Genomic DNA, 20,014 nt, shown 5'->3' on the forward strand with positions numbered 1-20,014 from the left:
AATTGAGTCATAAACTCACATACAGACACATACATAACCCACGTGTTACCGCAGACACATACACACTCTCACACACACAGATGCATAGAGGCACATGTGAGTGATTTCAGACTAATTAGCAGTTAGTCACGCTTGGCTAATGAATGAGAGAAGGTTTGTTTTCTTTGGACGGACCACAGAAACAGCCTTTCAGTACTAATCAGACATGCTCATACACACACACACACACACACAAACGCACACACACACAGACACACACACACACACACACACACACACACACACACACACAGACAGACAGACACACACACACACACATGCATAATTAGAGAGAGTAACTCACACTTAGCCTTTTCTCATACTCTTGGTTGGAAAGACACTGTGACACACATGCACATACACTTCTCTACTCTCTCTCTCCCTCTCTCTCTCTCTTTCTCTAACGCACGCACACACACACACACACACACACATGTTCTGTCTTTCACACCCTTTTGTCGTTACATCCCATGATCTGATTCTCCACCAGTCTTCTTGTCTGTCTATCTGGCTTCCTGATAACACTGTCTCTTAATACGTCATGAAAACCTTAAAGGTAACCTTACAAGTTTCCTTTTCCAAGTGTCTTTCCCCAACTATCTCTTAATAGATCTTCTTACCTACATATACCATAACTTCCGTCAGCTATACCTTAACAGGCTAAATCCATGTTTTTGTCAATTATTGTCATCCATATAGTTTTGAGCATGCTTGAGATTTGTTTGATAAGCATGACAGCAATGAAGCACAAAATATAACATGTAGGTCTTCCTTTGCAGTAATTACACATTTACTGACATGACATTGTTAGACTCTTAAATGTTTGTTTTATCCAAAAACACACTTAAGGTATAGCTTCAGACTTACAGAGGGTACAGCTACAAACATGTCAGGGAACAGGAGGTCACAACCTTAAGGTAGCGTAAGGTGTAGCTCACGAACGACGTAGCGATAAGAAGGTTTCAGGGAACCAGGCCTAGACATCTGAATGGTCTCTTAAGCCTTCTTCTTGACACACTAGACCTGGACAAAGCTCTGTGGTCAACCCAGTTCACACCCATCGCCCAGTTTGTACTGTAGACCAGTGAGGATGTGATGCTGTCATAAATGATTAATGGAGGACTATGATATTTTTGAAGTATTGAATGACACAGACATTTGCAATATAAGTGCACTGTTATTGGTCTTGCATTTATAATATGCCAACATTTGGTTGTGGTTGCTGTGAGCAACATGTTATCCAGACTTAACTGACATGCACATTGTGATGCCGACAACAAATTCTTTTCTCATTCTGATATACTCTTTTCCTCCTCTCACAAGTTTTGTGTACTCGGCTGAGACATTTGTGATCCTCTGCAGACATTTCACTTCATGCTTCACACAATGCCTCTCTCTCTCTCTTTCTCTCTTTATCCCTCTGTCCCTCTATCTTCCTCCCCCTCTCCCTCTCTCTCTCTGTCTCTGGTACGGATGTGGTTTAATTGACAGTAATTGGGGGGCTATTATCTGCGGTTGGTTGTAACTGACCCTTTAAATTTCCCTTGAGAGAAAAGAGAGAGAGAGAGGGAGAGAGAGAGAAAGGGGGAGAGAGAGAGAGAGAGAGAGGGATTCTCTAAGACAAGAATCCACATACAAATGTTTTCTTTACATACTCCTTACTCAGGATGCTATTCACACGGCATGGAGCCAACACAACAACCCAGAGGGGAACACACACACACACGCACACACGCACACACACACACACACACACACTCAGGCATGCAAACACACACACACAAACACCTCACAGAATTCATACACAGTCCAGATACAACCAGGTCACAGTCTACTGCACTCAGTCACTTCTTGTTTGCTTGTATTGGTGTGTATGTATTCTTGTGCGTGCGTGTTCATTATACCTGTGCATATTTCTAATCTCTCTGGCTTATTTGCTGCACTCTCACTCTCTCTCTCCCTCGCTCTGTTTTCTCAGCTGGTCTCTCTCGCTCTCTTTCTGTTGACTCACACAAAGAGAAGTTTGTTTTCTCCTCACTGCACGGGGATTAATTGTTTCCGTGCCCTGACGGAGGGAGAGTGAGAAAAGGGCGTGTGTGTGTGTGTGTGTGTGTGTGTGTCTGTGTGTGTGTGTGTGTGTGTGTGTGTGTGGTTGGGGCTGGGAGGAGGGACTCTCCTCGTCATCTTTGTCGTTCTGGGTATAATCAGTATAGCAAGTGCAAGTGAGACGAGACGAGAGCAGGGGAAGTGTCTCCATGAGCATAACTCAAACCAAACACAAACATTCATTTGTTCTGCCAGATTATTCTGAATCACCAGAACGAAATAGACCTCTCAACACGTATGTGATGTACATGGCCACTAATTAACTCCCAGCTGTCTACATGTTTGGGTAGGTATGTATGCATGATGTGTGTGTGTGTGTGTGTGGTGTGTGTGTGAGGGACAGAGGCACAGAGGCACAGTGTCACATGCACGTGTGTCCCATGTGTGCCATGTGTGTGCCGTGTGTGTGTGTGTGTGTGTGTGTGTGTGTGTGTGTGTGTGTGTGCTTGCATGTGTATAACAGGAAAGAAAACAGTGGGCAGGATGACACACTCCATTTGACCCTTGACCGAAAACCTTAAACTCTCAACTCAAAACAACTCGAACAACACACACACACGCATGCACACACACACACAATGTGGTGATTGACATGTTGATGACAGACATGGCCATTTTTTGTTTTAAAACTGTTAGATCAGTTCTTTGTGCTCATTGTAACATTCATTTTACAGTCTATTTCAATTAACCAATGTGTCTGTCTGCATGTAGGGATGCATACATTTAGATGGAAAGTGAATGCATGTATTAATCTGTGCGTCTCATTAAACAGCAGATCATTACAACAAAGTCTTGATTGAAGTGGGAGCTAATTATCAATTTTAATTGAGTATTTATTTTATTATTTATTCATGCGCTAAATTGAATTGATTAATTAAATACAAAATTGATCCCTCTGAATTAAACTTACAATACAGACGAATACAAAATGGCAGGTATGTGCTTTTCATGTAAGTATCTGATCCTAGCCCATTAACATCTGAAAATATACAGCTCTGGAAAAAATAAAGAGACCACTGCACATTTTTCTGATGTCATCCTTGCTGAGTGACATTCAAATGAGTTGACGGCCATATTCAAATTTGCAGTGGTCTCTTAATTTTGAATATCACCGTCAACTCATTCAAATGTCACTCAGCAACCGTAGGATGACATCAGAAAAATGTGCAGTGGTCTCTTAATTTTTTTCCAGAGCTGCAAATTATAACTAAAAGTCTGTGAAAGAAAAAATGTTGACCTGTCTGAAAGCATCGTAGTCAGGACTGATGAAGTCAATGATGCAATCATGATGCTAGATTACAACAGGTATGGATCATATTCCAGCAGGATATTTGGAACTTGACAGTCATAACGAATCTGTCCTCTGATTGCCTTGTGCTTGACTGGTTTCCTTGCTCATGGTGTCCTACCAGCACCCATCATCTCTATATTTCTAGTACCTGATAAATGACAAAGCTGGCAAAATTAACAGCATGGATCATGATAGAGCCATTACCCTCTCTAGTATTGTCTCTAAAGTACGGGAAAGAATCATGTTACCACGGTTAGAAACATTTTTATTGTTTTCCCTCAGATAATCCATTTTGTAAAAGAAACTAAAGTAAAACATGGTACTGATATGTACATTTATGCCTTAAAGGAAATGGTTTTGAATAATACGAGTCACAATTCCGCTGTATTTCCGCATGCAAAGCATTTGATAGAATTAATCATGAAAATGTATTTTTTAAACTGCTTGGTAGAGGGGTAACAAAGAATATATATATATATATATATATATATATGAGCGATGACAGATATTTATCCTTAGTGTTATCCTTATTTATATGCTCAGACTAATATGCTGCTTCACAAGTTTAGCATTTGGTCAGTCAGTGTAAAATGTACATTATATTGACCCTTCTGTCCACCCATGTATACAGTGGTGTAGTTGCAGGACATGCCTGCGGAGGCTGATTCTGACGCGCTGAGGTTGCTGCTATCGGTTCATAGCGGTTTGTATTCTCGGATGCCTACATGTGAGGCATTTCTCACAAATCTGATGTAGAACTCAGATTCAGTAGAACTGAGAACAGTATCATAGAGGCTTAGAAAAAACTGGCGAGAGAACCTATAGCCTACTGTTGACCGATTGATTGATTGACAGATTGATTGATTTGATTGTTTGATTTTGATGAACTATCACACCTTCACAATGTTTAATTAATTTGTTATTATTATCACAAGAGGATTTATAAAAAAATATATTTTTTATGCTATGGACCTTTTTATGAGTCTGAAACAGAGATTGAATTTATTCAAATCAAAACATAAAAGTTTCACAAAACTTCAATAAATGAGACATAGCAAACTAAACCAAGTTGCATATTTCACATAATCTTTTTAAAAACTGGTCATAACGTTTGTATCACTGATATAATGTTAGTAAGTTTTTTTTCTTCAAAAGAGATTTCAAATGGGTCTCTCTCTCTCTCCATCTCTCTTTCTCTCTCTCTCTCTCTCACACACACACACACACACACACAAATAGCCTTGTGGAGGATAGCTCTTAAACAGATGAAATGTGGACGCTATATTCTATTGAGTGCAGTAGTCATTTTATCTGTGGTGTGTGGTTTACGTGGCTCCTTCCAAGCCTTCCCTTTACGGTCAAATTGTGCACATCAACTGCCACACACACTCCACAGCATAGAGTCCACCAGCCAATCAGAAACACTGTGCGGTCTGAGGGGTTTGATTCTGAGTGCTTATCGTCATGGATATAAATAATGGACTTTACAGTGGACTGACATTACAGTGGAAAGATATACCTCATTGGCGTGATCAAGAGCCATAGAAAATGTGCTATATAGCTTTGGTTTGTCTTTAAATCTATACCACCACTTTACCACCACCTGTGTGGTATTACCTACCTGTTAATTAGCACACTACTGTATTATTGGTCATGTGTCCTTGACCAATCAGATTTTTGGACAACAATTAAATGGAGATGGGTCCATATTTACAGACTTTGCAGTATTAATGCATACAATTGATACTGTATGCTATAGATGTAGACTTATTTCAATGACACATTCTTATGATTACTCTTACAGAATAAATGAACAAACTTCTCTTTGAAGATTTCGCTATGAACCCGAGGGAACAATGCTGCTACACAATTTGCGTGTGTGTGTACATGTATACGTGTGTGTGTGTGTGTGTGTGTGTGTGTGTGTGTGTGTGTGTTTAGGTGTTGCAGTCTCTGATCAAAAGGAATGAAAGAAAAATATCAGGTCAGGTCAGCCAAGGTTCTCTCTCTCTCGCTCTCTCTTTCTCTCTCTCTCTCTTTCTCACTGTCAGCGCCTCTTTGTCTCGTTCCAGCCACTGAGCAGTGGTATATTGTCTTCTTGTCACTTCTGAAATGAACTGGAATTAGGATCAATTACATGAGCACACAGACACAAGCACACATACAGAATTCTCCCTTTCTCTCCCCCATCTCCTCTCTCTCTCAAACACAAGCACTATGACACTCATCCACTCGGACGACACAGCATATTGAGCATATTTACTCTCCAAGACCGCCATCTAGTGTTTACTGTGGGAAGGGCATAATTCCTGAACAAGACTTTGACACAAGTTGGCCCAACACAAGTAAACATAACAAGATTGCACACTTTTCCAATTCTGTCCAAACCTCTGCACACAAACAAGTGTTCTCTCACACACACATATACTGCCTCATATATGCACTCGTGTAACCACATGCATGGGAACTCTCTCACTCTCTCTCTCTCTCTCTCACACACAGACACACACACACACACACACACCACACAGGATGCATGCCTCTTTGGGCTCTCTACCGGTGCAGTGACTCCCATCACAGGGGGCAATGGAATGCTGATGCCTCTCCCAGTGTTCCCTTGACAACCATCACCACGGTGACCCACGGAACAATAAGGGTCAGCATCATCCGAGCGGCGGCCGGGAGAGAACAGGAAGTGCCTGTATGCGTTCAGCTGCTGATTTCCTGTGAAATCACACACACACACTGACATACGCATCCAACCTTGTTCAAGTGTTCAAGTGAGTTTCATCGCCTCATAAACAAACACAAAATCACAGACACAAAATCACACACACACACACACACACGCGCACACACACACACACACCTCATTTATGGGCCACAGATTCATCCACTCACAATCATATACAGTACTGTACATACAGTAAACACACACACACACAAACACAAACACACACACACACACACACAGAGAGACATGTATAGACACACACACACATCTGAGCAATTCCGATTAATTTTCAGACAATTACAGGAACCTGCTCGCACACTCCCTCTCTCATTGTCTCTCTCTCTCTCTTTCTCACACACACACACACACCACACACACACACACACACACACTCACACAGAGACATGTATAGACACAAAGGGGATTCCCTTTCTCTTTTGTTTCAACTTTCTCTGTGAAAGCATCTGAACTGCTTATATAAAGGTGTTCGGACAGAAGTAAATAGGCTTCTATCTCACTTTTGAGAGAAACAAATAGGCACTCTTACTAAGTAGGACTACAGCTGTTCCATTATTTAATGGTGAAATGTGGAGTTATTTTATTCAAAAATCACCTAGAAATAGCAAAAGAACTGCTTTGACGTAAGCCGTGATGGAAAATATGCTTCTCCATGTAGAATCTGGAGAACATAGCATAGCCAGAATGATTTTCAACACACTGAAATAGGACACTCAAGTCACATCATTTCATTATGCTCAGTGGCATTACTCCCTGTTCTATATCCCAAGACACATATGTCTGGGGCCTGTTTTAGTACAGGGGTCAATCCAGAGTTTGGCATCACCTAGGGTGACCAACCATTAGTTAGAATATGAATAGGGTCAATATGAAGTCACAAATCCATGATAACCTTTCCAGCTTTTCATAGTCCAGAGGCCAATCTAATCTTTAGGTGGTGAACATTAAAAATAAAAGGAAACAAAACAAATAGATATCTACATGAAACTTCCCCAGGTGAGTTTGGAACTGTCAATCCACAGTCAACAAAACGGACTTCATAGCTGGCTATGCCAACAACCTTTCGTTGGAACTCCTTGCTCTCACTGAGACTTGGATCAAACCAGAGAACACTGCCACACCGGCTGCACTCTCCACTAACATTACACTATCCCACACCCCTCGCCCATCTGGACGAGGAGGTGGGACGGGCCTGCTGATCTCCAACAAATGGAAATTCACCCCGCTACTGCCTTCAAACAAATATGTCTCATTCGAATTCCATGCCATCACAGTGATCGCCCCAGCAAAACTCTACGTGCTGGTCATCTACCGCCCTCCAGGCCAACTAGGTGACTTTATGGACGAACTTGACACTCTGCTGTCCTCCATCCCTGAGCATGACTGTCCGCTTCTTGTTCTCGGCGATATGAACATCCACTTAAATGCCCCAGGCTCAGCAGACTTTTTGGCCCTGATCCACTCCTTTGACCTCAAACTGGTTCAAAGCCCACCGACTCACAAAGCTGGCAAAGAGCTTGACTTGATCCTCGCTCGGAACTGCAGCACAGACACCCTCATGGTGACGCCTCTCCATCTTTCTGACCACTTCTTCATCCAGTTCAACGTCAGCCTGACAGAACAGCCTCCGGCTCTGTGGTTGCCTCCGGTCTACCTCCACTCAACACCTTCTCCTCTCTGGAGGTTAATGAGGCCACAGACTCGCTCTGCTCCACACTGAGCTTGTGTCTAGATGAGCTGTGCCCTCTTACCACAAGGCCAGCTCGATCCAAACACTCTTATCCATGGCTAAATGATACCCTCCGATCGCAGCGCACCAAACTCAGAGCCGGGGAGAGGAAATGGCACAAATCCAAACTAACTGATGACCTCAAAAACTACCAGACACTCCTGACCCCCTTCTCAGCCAGCATCACTGCTGCTAAGACGGCTTTCTACAATGACAAAATCAACAGCACTACAGACACTAGAAAACTTTTCTCAACCTTCAAATCGCTACTCAACCCTCAGCTGCTTGCTCCTCCATCCAGCCTTACTGCGGATACCCTCGCCTCATTTTTTACAAACAAAGTGACGGCAATCAGCAGTCAATTCTCTACATGCCCACTCAACGCATCTGACTCAGATACCGCACTCCTAAAAACCTCTAGGGACTGCTGGAACATCTTTTTCAGCATTCACGCCTCTCTCCGAGAGTGAAGTATCTAGACTCCTGACATGCAGCTGTCCTACCACATGCTCGCTGGACCCTATACCTACGAGCCTACTTCAGTCCATCAGCCCGACCATCGCTCCAGCTATCACACATGTGATCAATGCCTCGCTAACCTCCGGCACATTTCCAACAGCGTTCAAAATGGCCCGGGTAACACCGTTACTTAAGAAAGCTTCTCTCAACCCTGCTCGAGAACTACCGCCCTGTCTCACTCCTGCCTTTCCTATCCAAAGACATTGAACGAGCAGTCTCCAAACAGGTCTCTGACTTCCTTTCACAGAACAACCTTCTGGATCCAAATCAGTCTGGGTTCAAAAGCGGTCACTCTACCGAAACGGCTCTGCTGTCTGTAACAGAAGCCTTAAAAGAAGCCAGGCCGACCGCTCGGTCATCAGTACTCATTCTGCTTGACTTATCGGCTGCCTTTTACATGGTTAATCACCGCATCCTTCTGTCTATACTCGCTAACATGGGAATCTCCGGTTCTGCTCTCTCCTGGTTTGAATCCTACCTCACAGGACGCTCGTTTAACGTATCATGGCTTGGTCAGCTATCTGCACCTCACCATCTCACCATAGGGGTCCCCCAGGGCTCAGTGCTGGGCCCCCTTCTCTTTGCTATCTACACCACCTCCTTGGGACAGATTATCCATTCGCATGGCTTCTCATACCACTGCTATGCAGACGACACACAGCTCTATCTGTCCTTTCCACCTGTTGACCCCTTGGTTTCAGCACGGATCTCAGATTGCCTCTCAGACATAGCTACATGGATGAAGGCACACCACCTCCAGCTAAACCTCTCAAAGACTGAACTGCTGGTCCTCCCAGCTAAACCTACCATACACCACGACATCAACATCAAATGTTGACTCCCTGTCTGTTTCACCTACTGCAAGAAATCTAGGAGTTGTTCTCGACAACCAACTAAAGTTCTCAGATCATGTTGTCTCAGTCGCCCGGTCATGCCGTTTCCCACTCTACAACATACGGAAAATCAGGACTTACTTGACTCAAGATGCTACCCAACTTCTGGTTCAGGCAATAGTCATCTCACGACTCGACTACTGCAACGCCCTCCTGACAGGTCTCCCAGCCTGCGCAGTGAAACCACTTCAGATGATCCAGAACGCGGCGGCGCGCCTGGTCTACAACCAACCCAAAAGGGCACGTTACCCCGCTGCTCATCCAGCTACACTGGCTACCTGTGGCGGCCCGCATCAAATTCAAGGCTCTAACGCTTGCCTACAAAGTTGTCTCCGGTTCTGCTCCCACCTACTTGAATGCCCTCATACAGACATACGCTACCTCCAGACCGCTGCGCTCCTCAGACGAACGACGTCTAGCTCTACCACCGGTACGCTCAAGCCAATCCAAACTTTTCTCATCTGTTGTTCCTCGTTGGTGGAACACACTGCCAGTTCCTACAAGGGCAGGGACATCCCTCTCCATTTTCAAAAAACTCCTGAAGACCCAGCTCTTTAGAGAACATCTCCTCTCATAGCAACACTTACAACAAGTCTTGCTGATCCTAGCACTCACCAGCCGTCTTAAACTGACACGTAACTGTTAAAAACAGCACTCACTGATGCACTTATTCTTACTGTACTCTAATGTTTTTTAAATTGTCCTAAAATTGTTGAGAATTGCTCTAAAACTTAAACTGTTTACCATGTTGTTAATCTCTTTGGCTAAAAAAGCGTCAGCCAAATGTAATGTAATGTAATGACTTTGGGTTCATGTTTCTATAATACGTGTTTATTGTAGTACAATTAAATTACTTGTCTAGTGTCTAATTAAAATATTTGTATATTGTCTAATTACAATTTTAAACGGTCTATTGTGTATTGTAACAAACATTCTGGTTTTAAAAAAAGGAAATTCCTTGTGAGATTGGTTGGATACAACCTATCCTAACCAAAATAATTTATCCAGTTTTATGGTTATGGTATTTAGCAGACCCTTTTGTCCAAAGCAAAATACAATTAACAACAATACAATAGTTAAATTTAACAGTAAACAATTAAAAAAGTTGGTAAGACTACACCAAGGAGAACAGCAATAATACAATGTCAATTCAATCAGTTGCCTAATGACAATAAATAAATACTATAATATACAAACCATAATGCATAATAAATGCTTAATAACTAGTGTAACTAGTGCATGTTGAACAGATATGCCTTTAGACCCCTCTTGAAAGACCCAAAACTATCACAGGAACGGAGAGCACTGGGCATCTCCTTCGACCAACAAGGAGCAACTGAGGAAATCTATTTATAGCTTAGGAGGCTTTGGTTTGGGTCCTCAGATTGCCCTCCTCCCTCACTGCAGTGTATACCATCCTCAAACATCATTTTTAAGTTAGTCTGTATAATTTGCACAAAATATAATAAATATAATGGCCTAGCAGGTTAATAAAGATGTCATACAGTTAAATAATAACTTCCAGAAACTCTAGAAAATTAAAGGAACACGTAAGTTTTACTGAATATGACTTTATTCGAGCAATCACCATCACGCCTAGCCTAGAAATCTAGACGCGCCCCTAGCGGCAGCAAATTACATTTGCTGCCAGGGCTAGTCTAGCAACTCTCCGTTGACTTGTGAGCTCTAGAAATCGAAACTAAATCTGGCATTGAAATCGTGTATAGAGTCGTTTGTTGGGCTTAACATAATGATTGATGGCAGAGTTGCAACGGTTTGGCTTGAATTCCCTGCTACTTGAAAACAAACATCCTATTGCGTCCTATTGCGTGCAGAGGGAATTTGAAAGACAACTGATTATCCCGACCCTCGGACTGAGCACTGCGAACGGTGAGTGCCCAGACCCTACATTATAATGTGGGTCTGGCTCGCCAGGCTACATCACGCCATCTTTTAAAATATATGTTGATGTTGAACACTAGAGGGCATACTTAAGGCATTAAGGACACCATACTGAGGGCATTAAGGACACCATGCAAAGCAGCTGTGAACACAACAGTGGCAAAAGCCAAAGTGTTGAGGTGGCCTGTAAGTCCAATCTGCTTCAAAATGGCCCAGGCTACGACTTCCCACCAAATTTCATGGAAATCAGGATGGACACTGATGGATGGACAGACAGACAAACAGCACTGAAAACATAACATCCTAGATAGATGTAATGATTAGAGACAGCAATAACAACCTGAAAAGAGTGGGATTTCAGATAAAGACTATGATAATGGGCAAGTTACTTTTTTCTCTACTTGCCAAAACGAAAAAATAAGCTCCACATGTCTCTTTACATTTATGGGTTACCATTTCATCGTGGCTTTTGCTGAGAAACAAATAGTTCGCAACATAGGCCTACACTGAACTTGAATCAAACATTCTTTCTAAAACTGATAGTTCCGATTCTTGATTGTGATTAGCTGAATCCAGAGCCTGGCTGAATCATGTTCGATGCTGTAAAATCCAGCACAAACATACACCTTGACCGCATTCCGTTCTATATTACTGCGCTAACATAACTTGATACAAAAGTTAAATTAGCTGCGTCTTGACGTTGCTTGGCAACCATTCAGATAGAGGAAATATATTTCTTGGCGGAAGAATGATTATCTATGAATAAATCATTACATTTCTCGTTGCTTTGCCTTTACTTTATGAAACTTTGCCAGGTATTTATAGCAATTTCCGGAGGAACTGCGAAAGTGTGCTTGCTCTGGTATTTGCACCATCACTCTCATATAGCACCTTACCATGCATAAGGAACTACAGGCTCAGTCCCTGCCCTATCACTGCAAGCGCCTCATTTTGTTTTATCTTCTACTGTCTATTGTGCAGTGGAGTTTTTTTATATTTATATACTTATGTGACTTTTTCTGCTGTAAGTGCATGTTTTGTGTGATGTCTGTATGCTACTGAGACCTTGTATTTCCCCTTGGGGATCAATAAAGTATCTACCTCTCTCTATGTGACAGTAAGCACAAATGAAAGTAGACATAGAACCACAGTCTTCCTATTTGTGTGGAAATAGGTAATTGAAATGTTTCCACACTGTTCAAAAATCAGTATAATCTTCACCACTTTTACATGTATTCATTTAGCAGACACTTTAATCCAAAGCGACTTACAAGGGCCATTCTCATCAGAGCAACTCAGGTGGCCAACAGGAGCAAACGACCTGCAATTTATAGACAAAACATGCAAATCAACAAAACACAAGCAACTTAAGAAAGCGTCTTCATCAATTTGACAACAACAAAAAGTGAATGACCTACCAATCGTCCTGCAGGCGGACTAAACCATTTTGCACTTTAGCAAGTGGTGAGTGTGACCTTATACAGTCATCAATATTTTTATACAAAATTAAACCCGTCTATCAACCAAGTCATTCAGCAAACATGCTTTACAAATCAACTTTACGTTTCGTCTTACATTTATTATGGCATTTAATTTAGAAATTAAAATATTAGGGAAAAATAAAAATATATTACAGACTTTTCAAGGGCCCTCTTCCCCCTTGGGGCCCTAGTAATCAGTCCCACTTTTCCCCCCAGTCTGACGCCCCAGATCAGCACTCTCTGGTCTTTTTCATAATAAAAAGGGTAAGGCTATTTGCACCCCTGGTACAATTACCAGTGTATGCTATTCGTACCCTGGTGCAATAAGAAGTGAATTCTATTCGTACCCCGGTGCACACAGCAATGTGTCCTATTAGTACCCCGTCTGGTACAAATATCAATGTATGCTATTCGTACCCCGGTGCACACAGCATTGTGTTCTATTAGTACCCCATCTGGTACAAATATCAATGTATGCTATTCGTACCCCGGTGCACACAGCAATGTGTTCTATTAATACCCCGTCTGGTACAAATATCAGTGAATGCTATTTGCACCACTGTGCATTTATTCTGGCATATTGATGATCACACAATGTAATTATATATATATTTTTTAAAACAAGCAACATGTTTTTTTGTTGTTATGTAACGTGGTGTGAATAGCTCAGCTCTGTAATAGACACTCTGAATAAGGTATGCTGTTTGTATCAATGTACAGTTAGAAGTGGATGCTATTTGTACCCTGGTGTTTATAGTACTGTTTGCTATTTACACCCTGGTGCATGAACTAGCTAATTGTTGCAATCAAAACTTCCGTTTGAGAACCGATTTCTTGTTCAAATTGCGCGCCTTCTCTCCAGAGACGTTGGTACACATGCACACTCACTCTGCCAAAATGTATCATATGGGAATCAAACCCCAGTCTCCCACATGCTAACCCAGGTCTGTGACCACTGCACTATCTTCTTCCACAACTAGAGGGTGGTTTCAGGTTAAACTTATAGTTTATAGGCCTTCATATTCACAAAATTTCTGTTAACTAACAAACTGATGGTTGTATGTGTTCACTGAACCAAAATTATGAAAATAAAACACAACTTTTCAATCTAAAACTTAATCTGAACAGATATTAGTGCCGAAACCTTTCAGAATTCTTCACTTTCTGCTGACGAAAAAAACGAATGTCCGCCATGTTTTTTGTGCATGTGAGCAACGTCTTTTTGTTGTTATGTCACAGGGTGTGAATAGCTCAGCTGTGTGGCCAAGGCTTTTCGTACCAGGGGTGTAAATAGACACTCCGTAATAAAAAAGGGGGAAATTATTCTGAAACTTTTTTCCTGAAATCAAGAGTGCCAAATTAAAGATTAAAGATTAGAAGTGTGAAAAGGCTGCACAGTTATTTTTGTTTTTCCTTTGCTGTACAGCACACTAGTGACTTCCTCTTTAGATATTTGACATTCACTGCAGCACAGCTGAACACTCACTCTTCACTGGTCCAGACCAGCAAGTTCACACTTCACACTGACCAGATAGCAGAGAGAAGCAAACATGTCTGACGACATTTATGAAGATCCAGATTCTTCCAATATTAATATAAGACCTAACAACAACACAGAAAATATATATATGAATGCAGTTCCGAAAAGGTCTGGACAAAGAATGAAGCACAGCGAGATCCAGGATAAGTCAGGAGGTCATAATCATGGTAATTATACATTACATTATTCTGCAAGTCCCTTTATATTCTATTGTTCTACACAAAGTATTCTCATATGTGATGTTCTCCTCAGGTCCCTACAAGCTGGCTGTGGTGTTTCTTGGGCTGCTGTGTGTTCTCCTTTTGGCTGCCATCATCATAGGGCTGTGCATCAAAACTGAGGAGGCAAGACAGGTACAGCTTAGGTACAACAACCTGACTGAAGATACTAAACAGTTACAGCTTAGGTACAACAACCTGACTGAAGATACTAAACAGTTACAGCTTAGGTACAACAACCTGACTGAAGATACTAAACAGTTACAGCTTAGATACAACAACCTGACTGAAGATACTAAACAGTTACAGCTTAGGTACAACAACCTGACTGAAGATACTAAACAGTTACAGCTTAGATACAACAACCTGACTGAAGATACTAAACAGTTACAGCTTAGATACAACAACCTGACTGAAGATACTAAACAGTTACAGCTTAGATACAACAACCTGACTGAAGATACTAAACAGTTACAGCTTAGATACAACAACCTGACTGAAGATACTAAACAGTTACAGCTTAGATACAACAACCTGACTGAAGATACTAAACAGTTACAGCTTAGATACAACAACCTGACTGAAGATACTAAACAGTTACAGCTTAGGTACAACAACCTGACTGAAGATACTAAACAGTTACAGCTTAGATACAACAACCTGACTGAAGATACTAAACAGTTACAGCTTAGATACAACAACCTGACTGAAGAGAAGGACCAGTTAGAGATGGTTAATAACAACTTGAATAGAGAGAATAAACAGTTACAGTCAAGAAACTGTAAACTGCTGAAATGTCTGCTGGAAACCAACATCAGTGCCATGGTTGGTGAGCGAGATGAACTACAGTTCATTTTGCAAGTGCAATCTGGTAAGTGCAATTTTCATGCAATTTTGGACAGAAACTATAAACTTAAAGCCAAGCAAGGGGCCGTCGTCTGACCCCAAGCCACACACTGCATGTATGAAAACATAAACACTGACATGGGGCTTGGACATCACAATAAGTGAAGGTACCCATAAATAAAACTGCTATGTGTTGCCAAAGCTAGTTTTACAAATAACACAGAACAAGAACAAGGAAAAGAAGACAGAGATACAGCATACAATGTATAAACGTGATCACAAAATAAACAGTAGTAGAAATAATACTAGAATGATAGGTAGGGGTGAGTGTGTGTGTGTGTGTGCGTGAGAGAGAGAGTGTGTCTCTGTGTGTGTGTGTGTCACTCTCAAGTCCTGTCTCATCTGCTGATACAGCAACAGGAGATGCTATAGATTCCTTCAAATTTAGCTTAGCCTCTGGTCGAAACATGTTTCTCAAGCCTGCCTGTAAAAGTTTGCAAGATAAAACTATACCAGGCACTGACAAACATTAATGAGATATTGCTCGCTCTATGCTCCTGTAGTCACTTTAAATGTTGCACGCATGTGCTTACTGTACTACACTCTAAACTTCATTTAGTGTCTCTATCCATATCAAAAGTTTTAGACAGAAGTAAATTTAATATTTATGGCTTGTTGAAGTGTTGAGTATAACCCTAAGGCAGTGTTTCCCAAACTTTTTTTCTGGGGACCCACTTTTTAAAAATGACAGACCATCGCGACCCATTTCACTTCAAATCTACCCTGTAACCCTGCAACCACCAATATTGTTTTAGGCCACAGATTCTCCAACGTTTCTATGCCTTCCCCTATACATTGCTATAGCCTAGGATCTAGATAGATAGATCCTGCTTTGAACACGGTTGTGTTGCATTTTGAGCACCATCAGCGTGAAAAGTTGGAAATGACTACTGAAAAGATTGGGGAAATTCTCACATGTTGCGCAGTCGTCATTCGTCAGCATAGTAAGCATAGTAAAAAAAAAAAATTGTAGGCTACGTTGCGTTGCAGACAAATGGGTCCATAACACTGTGGACGTCAATTCCGATGTAAACAGCAAATAACTCAAGTCGTTATATTGTATTGTTGTATTATATTATATTGTATAGTCGTTATATCAGAACAAGAGGCTTTTGCGCAATAGCCGGAAGAATGCGCCTTTACTTTGGAGTTAGCAAGGTAGAAAACGAGAGGAATAGTGTTTAAAATGTCCATTTAAATTGTAGCGAATTTTGTCTAATTGTCACCAAACTTGACACACATGATCTTCAGACCAAGCCTCACAAAAGTTGTGGTGTTTTGTCTTCGGAACTTAAACCATTCACCCGTAATTTCCAATCGAAATTTGCGGCGAAGCCGCCAAACAGGAAGTGAGCTCATATCTCAGCAACCCATTCATCTATCATAACTACACTTAGTTTATGGACTCAGGACACCATCAGGGGGAAGCTCAGGAAATCTGGTGACCTTTGACCTCTAGGGGGCGCTGTAATTAAGAAACATGCCTTTTGGCCTGTAGCTGCAGTTGTGCTTAGAATTAAAACGCACTAGTGGTGTCTGGTAATACGGTTGAAGGTCCTTAGGCCGACCCAAGCCAACTTGTGATGTCATCGTAATTGATTCGGCCGCCATATTGGATTTAATCAAAAACATGTACAAATTTTCGCAGGTCACAAATTTCAGCGGATCCTCACCAAAATTGGCAGAAACCATCTTCAGACCATGCCTTATCAGTGCATCACTTTTTGGAACGATTGACAGTAGCATTCGGCTGTAACAGCCAATCAAAACTTCCGGCGAAGCCGCCAAACAGGAAGTGAGCTCATATCTCAGCAACCCTGCCATGTATCATAACCAAACTTACTACATAAGTTCAGGACCCCATTAGGAGGACGCTCAAAAATGTGTTGACCTTTGACCTGTAGGGGGTGCTGCAAATAGCAATATTGCATTTTGATCTGTAGTTGCGATGTGTTTTATCGATCTTATATTTTTGGATGTGAAACTGATGACAACATGTTCCATCCAGTTCATTCTAATGCGTGCGTGGTAGGGCGGGGCGGGACAGGGTGGGACGGGCAGGGGTGATTAGGTGGGGGGGCTGGCTGGCGGAGGCGGTGGCAATATTCAGCCCTGTTTCAGCCCTACAAAATTAGTTATGTTTGATGTGACACTTGTTGAAAGTGTTGATCACGAGTGTCTGCTGAGTTCTATCTTGTCGCCGTTGCTACTCCGGCCTATTCTGCTTGGCCCCCTCATTGCTGCTTGCAGCTATATTGTATTGTTGTATTATATTATATTGTATAGTCGCTATATCGGAACAAGAGGCTTTTGCGCAATAGCCGGAAGAATGCACCTTTACTTTGGAGTTAGCGAGGTAGAAAACGAGAGGAATAGTGTTTAAAATGTCCATTTAAATTGTAGCGAATTTTAAATTGTTGTGAATTTTAAATCAGAAATAAGAATGTGAGGAGGTTGCTAAAAGATTGCATCTACAATCAAAACTATACATGCAAATTGAATGGCCTTATGTCCGGTCTATGGATGTCTGCTTTAGTTGACAGCATGGTCACTAGATTTTAATTGGTAAAGTTGAGGAGCTGGTATCTGTTAATGTTCGTGCAAATAGGCAGATTCATGTCGTTTGCAACTGCGAGGTACATGGCAGGCGCCCCACAGAACGGTATCCATGCTCTGGCACCCCCTCTGCGATGCGTTCGTCCCCCAGTTTCATGCGCCAGTTTCATGAGCTTTTATGACAAAACCGTGACTGTAGTAGTTAACAAACTACATCCTAATAGAAAAATTTTAGCTTTTCTGGTATCAAATGACAAATGGTATCAGTTAGGCCTATAACACAACATAAATTGTGCTGGCGACCCAAATAAAATCTCCTGCGACCCACACTTTGGGAAACACTGCCCTAAGGAGTGCAGGTACAGGGTAGCTCGAGGGTTAACTTAACATGACAGGGCAATGAGCTTGCAGTTGCAGAACTCGGGGTCAGTCAGTGCAGGCAGGGGAGTACAGCTTGCAGTAGCTGAGCTCGGGGTCAGTGCAGCGGGAATAGAGGACTGATACAGTTGCAGATGCTCATGGCACGTAATTCAAAGATTTATGAGTGGAGTAACGCTGATGCTGCAACCTCGGCAGGTAGACTGCGAATAATTAATCTGACTGATTGAAGGAGGCGTGGCAAATTCCGTCACGCTCCTCCCAAACTTCCATTGTATTTTAAAATAATGTCTTTGTTTAAAGAAGAGGAATGAATGCCCATAAGATGAATTTCTATGAGGATTTTAAATAATACCCTCTTGCTAAAAGAAGGAGAGTGCCCATAAAAGGGATTTCTATCTGTCTCAAAGCGAGCAAAAACTAAAGCCTAAGTCTCTCTACAGTGGTGCACAGCTGAACAAGGGGTGTTTTACTATATAGGTCATTTTTCATTTGCACAATGCTGTAAAAGCCTTTGTTTTCTTTATACTGTCACAATGTCTTGTCAACGGAAAAAACTTTGAAACATATCCACTATCTTGCAATCAACCCCATCCACTCACAATCAGGGCCAGGTGAAAGTCATCTGGGGCCTGGGGTAGAAGCCTCCCCGAGGCCCCCCCCCCCCCCATTTTTTTTCAATATATATTACTATTATTATTATTATCAATATACATAAGACAGAGAGAGAGAAAGAGGCAATTAAATTATGACAGATAATGTAAAAATGAAATTTGCATTTATATTGTGGAACTGTTAACCAACATACAATTGTACCAACATACAAAAAACAAGTAGCCTACAAACATGGGGCAATGCACAAAAAAAAATCAACCATGAAATGTTATATTATTACCATCAATGAATTACTTAAACTAAGGCTTGAAAAAAACTGCCAGTGGTACCCAGGTCAGCCTAAAATGTGCAACTCCCGAACTATGAAAAACATTGTACATTGTTAAGGCCATCCTTAAAAATATTTTTGTTTGCAGTAACAGCCAGAAAAAATAAAAAATGGGTCGGTAGGTAGGTCAATATTTTTTTTTTCAAGATTCAAAGTAAAAAAAAAAAGTACAATTTTGGTCATGGTGATTACATAGGAATGAATTTACACAAATGTGCATATCGTGACGTAACTGACTGGGTCTTCAACCCGTGCCTTCAGGCGCACCATTGCAAACCTCATTCTGATGCAGGTTATATAGACCAGCCTTTCTCAAACTTCTTTGACCTGAGGCCCGGTCATGGCAGACTTTGGGGTCATAGGGCTCATCTACATGTACCCAGAAAGAAGGCTACAATATAGCTCTTGGCCACGTTATATTGAAATTTGACTATACAATACTCAATGCTATACAGTGTATTATACAGTCTCTGCTCTGTTTCTAAGGAAGTTCCAAAAAACAACGTCGTTCTATTAATTTTTTTTAAATAAATAAATAGCCTTCCAACAGGTTGAAGCGGAGCTTTGATACGTTATCGATTAGTTTCAGTTTCTCTCGCGCAGACGCGCATTGAATGAATGCTCATACCACCACTTGATTGTAGGGCTCCATGTTTAATGACATCGATAGCAGAAACGTTTGTTTTATTTTTTCGTCGATCCGCGGTTTCTTGATCAACTGCGCAGCAAATTGTCAAATGAAGCACCGGGCCAAATTTCAC

The sequence above is a fragment of the Alosa pseudoharengus genome, unplaced genomic scaffold (assembly GCF_046254945.1).
Source record: "Alosa pseudoharengus isolate Yale_2024_CS ecotype anadromous, Long Island Sound unplaced genomic scaffold, YU_APseudo_1.1 YU_APseudo_1.1_scf_17, whole genome shotgun sequence".
NCBI classification, from domain to species: domain Eukaryota; kingdom Metazoa; phylum Chordata; class Actinopteri; order Clupeiformes; family Clupeidae; genus Alosa; species Alosa pseudoharengus.